The sequence below is a fragment of the Piliocolobus tephrosceles genome, chromosome 14 (assembly GCF_002776525.5).
Source record: "Piliocolobus tephrosceles isolate RC106 chromosome 14, ASM277652v3, whole genome shotgun sequence".
Taxonomy (NCBI): Eukaryota; Metazoa; Chordata; class Mammalia; order Primates; family Cercopithecidae; genus Piliocolobus; species Piliocolobus tephrosceles.
The window spans coordinates 17,965,885-17,971,562 of NC_045447.1; positions in this window are offsets into that span (position 1 = coordinate 17,965,885).

Sequence of the window (5,678 nt, forward strand, 5' to 3'; positions counted from 1 at the left end):
TGATTAAGACAATGATCTCCAGAAAGTGTTGCTAGATATATATGCTAGAAGTCTTTTTAAAATTTACAAAAAGGGCCAGGAACAGTGGCTCATGCGTATAATCCCAGCACGTTGGGAGGCCGAAGCGGGAGGATCACTAAAGCCCAGGAGTTTGAGACCAGCCTGGGTAACATAGTGAGACCCTGTTTCTAAAAAAAAAAAAAAAAAAAAAATTTTTAAATTAACCAGGCATGGTGGTGAAGGCATGGTGGCGCTGGCCTGTAGTCTCCGTTGCTTGGGAGGGTGTAGTGGGTGGATCACTTGAGCCCAGGAGGTGGAGGCTGCAGTGAGCCATGATCAGAACAGTGCACTCCAGCCTGGACAACTGAGTGAGACTCTATCTCAAAAAAAAAAAAAAAAAAAATTGTGAAAAGGCTAATGGTAGAAGCTAAACACATATTTGTTAAATACATCCGGGTAACCCACAGGTGTGAAAGGTAGGGTTAATATTTCCTAGTATCCCTGAATCCTCTTATGACGGTAAAGAAGTCCCTCTTAATATATCATTACTGGGCCCCCACTGTGTATAAGATGCAGGCTAGGCGTAAAGGAACCTGCAGAGATGTCTGTGCCCTGCTTCTTGGCCCTCAGGAAACTCAGTCTGTGGAGACATATCCAAGGAGAAACAAACGCAGAAATAAAAGAACAGAGTTATTACTAAGATGTCTTAAGATAATAGGGCACCAGAACACAGGGGAAGAGACTTCTGGACCTTGGACTGACTGTGCAAGTTTTTCTCTGTCTGGGCCCCCATTTCCCCTTTTGTAAGACTAGGAGGTCAGAAGAGATGAGCAAACATCAACTCCACTTTCACAACCCTCCTGGCCCCCAGCCTGTGCATTATTTGAGAGAGTGAGGGCTGTACCCTGGTTCTTAGCCTCTTACTCCTGCTACATATTCTTGCTCCCAAGCCTTGGCTTGTGCTGGGAATTCGCCTGGCTTCAGCTCTGAAAAAAATCCATCAGAGGAGGTTTTTCACATAGCTTCCCTTAAAAGAAAACACACAAAATGTTTGGAGTCCACAAAGACCATGCCTCTAGTGGAAGCTTCCAACATCCGTTATAGGGGTTCCTGGTACCACCCCAAGTACAGGTGGGGAGAACGACCCCTCAACAGGTGGGAGAATGTGCCCCTTCCCCAGCACCAGGGCTTGAATGATTAAAGTTTAAAGAACTAAACGGTTCATGCTGAAGGATTCCTCTGAAGTCATTCTCCCACTTTGCAGGTAAGAAAAATAACGTTCAAGGATGGGAGGAACTTTCCCCCACAGTCCTCCAACATCAGAGCAGATCTTCTGATTTCTGAGTAACAGCTTTCCCTACTCCTTGATTTTTCTCTCTCAGGCTGAGTCCTCAAGATAGAGTGAGATGGGAACCTCCACACTGTACCCTTCCTCAGCCAGATGTTAACAGCTGTAGAGTTCGGACACCGTGTTATTCTTGTTCTGTACTAGCCAGTGGCCAGGGAGCCCAAGCCTCACAAAGGTGAGTATGAAGAAAGAGTAATAATTCCATAGCCCAGAAAAAGGCCTCGGGGCAGAATGTCCACCTTTGGAAGTGTCTTTGTTTCCAGAGTCCATGAAAGAAGAAATTGTCACACAGCAAGACCAGTCTCTTAGAACAGGACACATAGGTAGCCAGAGATGGCAAAGAAATGCAGTAGGCTGGCTGGTATCAATGTCTTCCTCATCATTGGCATCTTAGAGCATATCCCTATCAAAGGGTCCATCTGCCAAGGTCTTCCCCTGAACCACATCACCTGACCATGAGTGTCATTGGCGCTTCCATCAGAAACTGAAATCCCCATTGCGCCTTCAAAGTGCATAACCAATTAGTAAAACCCCAGGGGCTGCTTGGTGCCTACAATTCAAATAACTTCAGAGGTTCTTTGTTTCTTTTCTTAAAATCTGGAAATTTCTTGGGATAGAGAAAATCACTGGACATAGAAACTCCCTTCAACAAACAACCCCAGATTTCTTTCCAAATTTTTGCCAGAATGCTATTTCTAACTTCACAACACACAGGAAAAGGCCAGGTTGAAGATACTTACTCCATGTTTTCTGATGGTGGGGAAATAATCATTAACTATTATTACCATAAGTACAAATTTGTATTAATAGTGTCTTGCATATTAGTCATTTATTGAATAAATATTTATTGATGTCTCCTATGTACCTAGCATCCTGCTATGCCAGGGGGAACAACAACGAAATCAGATACAGCTTTACTTTCATGGTTTTAATTCATCTAATTTCATATATTCCTAATACACATTTTCATATATTCCTTCAATTTCATGTATTCATAATTCTGTGGTAGAAAGAAAAAAACCTGTAAACAGGCATGTTTTAAAAATTGCTAGTTATTATAAATGTAATAACCAAGATGAAGATTAACAGAAGGAAATTCGGGACATTTTTAATCATCAGACCATAGCAAAAAGTACACGTGTTATGCTATCATTTTTATAAGATCATGTTTTATTTCTTTGTTTTGTTGTTGATACCAGTTCTATGTAATGTACCAAAGGGAGATACTGAATTTGGATTGAAGAACCCAGTACCATTTGGTCTTCTAATCTGATAGGTTGCTGACAACTTGTAATCATCTGTTTAATTAAATTTCCTGGTTCAGGAATCAGAAGTTATCAGAGCAGATTAAGATGATGCTAACAGGAAAGCTGTTCACTAATTGTTTTTAGTGAACACAAGACGTATGACAGAGACAAGGCGTGCTGCTGGCAATGAGAAGAAGGCAACAAAGCGCTCACTGGGGTTGAGGGAGTGATAACCATTCTGGGCTCCACATTTTAAGGGCTGTTGACAAACAGGAGCCTGCCCAAATGGCTGCCTTTAGCCAGTTGGATTCACTGACGTGTTCCATTCATTCTGCTTAGAATGGATTATAAATCTCTACTCTGGGAAACAGTGCAGGCCAGGACATGGTTAGATGCTTAGAGGCAAAGTCTAGGGTGCACATCACTTGTGTTCCATCATCTCATCATCTCCAATGCAGAATGGCTTGCAAATCTGTGATTATCTAGAATCCCCCTGGCTGCAGGAGCCACAAGCTCAGAAGGCTACTAGGTTAGGCAGGCAACTTCAATGTCAAGGGTCGGTTTGCTAAGGGATTGGGGGGAAACTAGAGACTGAAAGCCTTTCTGTGCCTCCTAGAACAAGCCAAACATATTAATATGTGCACAAGAAGGTAGAGGGTGGAGGCTCAAACACTGCCCACTTCCCTGTGTTCATATTCTTGTTCCTCAGTCATGGCTCCATGGTCAGACCACCAGATATGAGGCCTTGGCCAGATGAACTATTTCTCTTTTCAAAGTTATTTTTAGAAAAAAAAAAAAATTCAACTGGGTAGACATGAGTGGCCTCCAAAAGATTTTATTTCCTTTCTGAGTCAGGTTCAGCCTCACTGGGCTCGGCTTTCAATTTCTGTTGCCTTGCTGCTCCCTGGGCATTCAGAGGTCCTCCGGTGATGCCCCTCCGTTTCAAGAGCCCCCCAAATGAAGCCGAATGACTACAGATAAGTTTTTGGTACTTTCCAAAATTAAACTATTTCCCTTGGTAAATTTCCAGCAAATGAGCTCATTAATCTGAAAACAGGATGTGGCACATGAAGACAGTGAGGTCAGACTGCCTGCTCTTTTCACTTACACTGGCTTAGGGCAGAGAGGAAGGGGTGGGTGGGACAGAGGAGAATGGCTTTTATAGGCCCCAAATCCTTGAGAAACTTTTCTTCAAAAGGCCCTTGTGCAGTGTGCCCACCTTTGGAAGAGTCTTTGTTTCCAGAGTCCATGAAAGAAAGAATTGCCACACAGAAAAATCGGTCTCTTAGAACAGGACACATGGGTAGCTACAGATGACAAAGAGAGGCAGCGAGCTGGCTAGTATCAATGTCTTCCTCATCATTGGCACCTTAGAGCATGTCCCTGTCAAAGGATCCATCTGCCAAGCTCTTCCCCTGAACGACGTCCCCTGACTATGAGTGTCACTGGCACTTCCATCAGAAACTGAAATCCCCACTGCACCTTCAAAGTAACCAGTCCCAAAAACAACTAGAGAAACCCCAGGGATTGCTTGGTGCCTAGAATTCAAATAGCTTCAGAGGTGCTTTGTTTCTTTTCTTAAAATCTGGAAATCTGTTGAGTTAGGGAAAATCACTAGACTTAGAAACTCCCTTCAACAAATTACCCCAGATTTCTTCCCAAATTTTTGCTAGAATTGTTATTTCTAACTTCACAACACCCAGGAAAAGGCAAGGTCAAAGATAAATAAATGTTTTCTGATGATGGGAAAACCATCAGACTAATTGACTCAGAGTCCATCAATTTTTTTTTTTTTTTTTTGAGATGGAGTCTCCCTCCCTCGCCCAGGCTGCAGTGCAGCGGCACGATCTCCATCTCGGCTCACTGCAAGCTCCGCCTCCCGGGTTTACGCCATTCTCCTGCCTCAGCTTCCCGAGTAGCTGGGACTACAGGTGCCTGCCATCATACCCGGCTAATTTTTTGTATTTTTAGTAGAGACGGGTTTCACCGTGTTAGCCAGGCTGGTCTGGAACTCCTGACCTCGTGATCCGCCCGCCTCGGCCTCCCAAAGTGCTGGGATTACAGGCGTGAGCCACCGCGCCCGGCCCATCAATTTTTAATTCAGACACTTAATTCTTTGAATCCTTTTCCCCCAGAATTGAAAGGCCCCACAGAGGCCACATCTGGTCAACTTCCCATAGATTGCAGACATTCTCTCTTAGAGGCCCCTGAGATCCTCTGCTTGTCCACAAGCAGCATCTCCCTCCCAGGTGGACCCCTGAGGTCCCCCTTTGACTAGAGTACCCTGTGTCCCACAGCTTCCGCCTGTCTAGTGGAAGCTGGAGGACAGCAGCTCTGCCTCCAATAAGTGAGAGACTTACAGGCATGCCAGGTTAAAAAATAAACACATAAAAGATCGTTCCCTGCTCTTACAATCTAGTTGAGAGTCGGGCCATAAAAAGGGACCCTAGGCCAGGTGCGGTGGCTCACGCCTGTAATCCCAGCACTTTGAGAGGCGGAGGTGGGTGGATCACCTGAAGTCAGGAGTTCGAGACCAGCCTAGCCAACATGGTGAGACCTTCGTCGTACTAAAAATACAAAAATTAGCTGGGCGTGGTGGCGGGCGCCTGTAATCCCAGCTACTCAAGAGGCTGAGACAGGAGAATCGCTTGAACCCCGGAAGCAGAGGTTGCAGTGAGCTGAGATTGGGCCATTGCACTCCAGCCTCGGTGACAAGAGTGAAACTCCATCTCAAAAAAAAAAAAAAAAAAAAGGACCCTAACACATAAAGAGATTTTTGAGGTGTTAAACCCAAACCAACAAGGTGGGGAGTCTCATCCCTCCCTCCACCATCAGTCCTACAATGTTAAGACATCTGACAGAGAAGGAGCCTTTGTCAAATTTGTAGTTCGCAAAAATAAAGGTTGTGTAGCTTTTAATCTAAAATTCTACCCCAACACTAAGTTCCGTAACTATTTTGATTAATATATTCTTAAGGATTTAGCGACTGTGTGTGTGTGTGTGTGTGTGTGTGTGTGTGCGCGCGCGCGCGCGCGCGCTTAGACGAAAACAGAAACGGTTCCTTAAAATACCCAGTTTGTGAA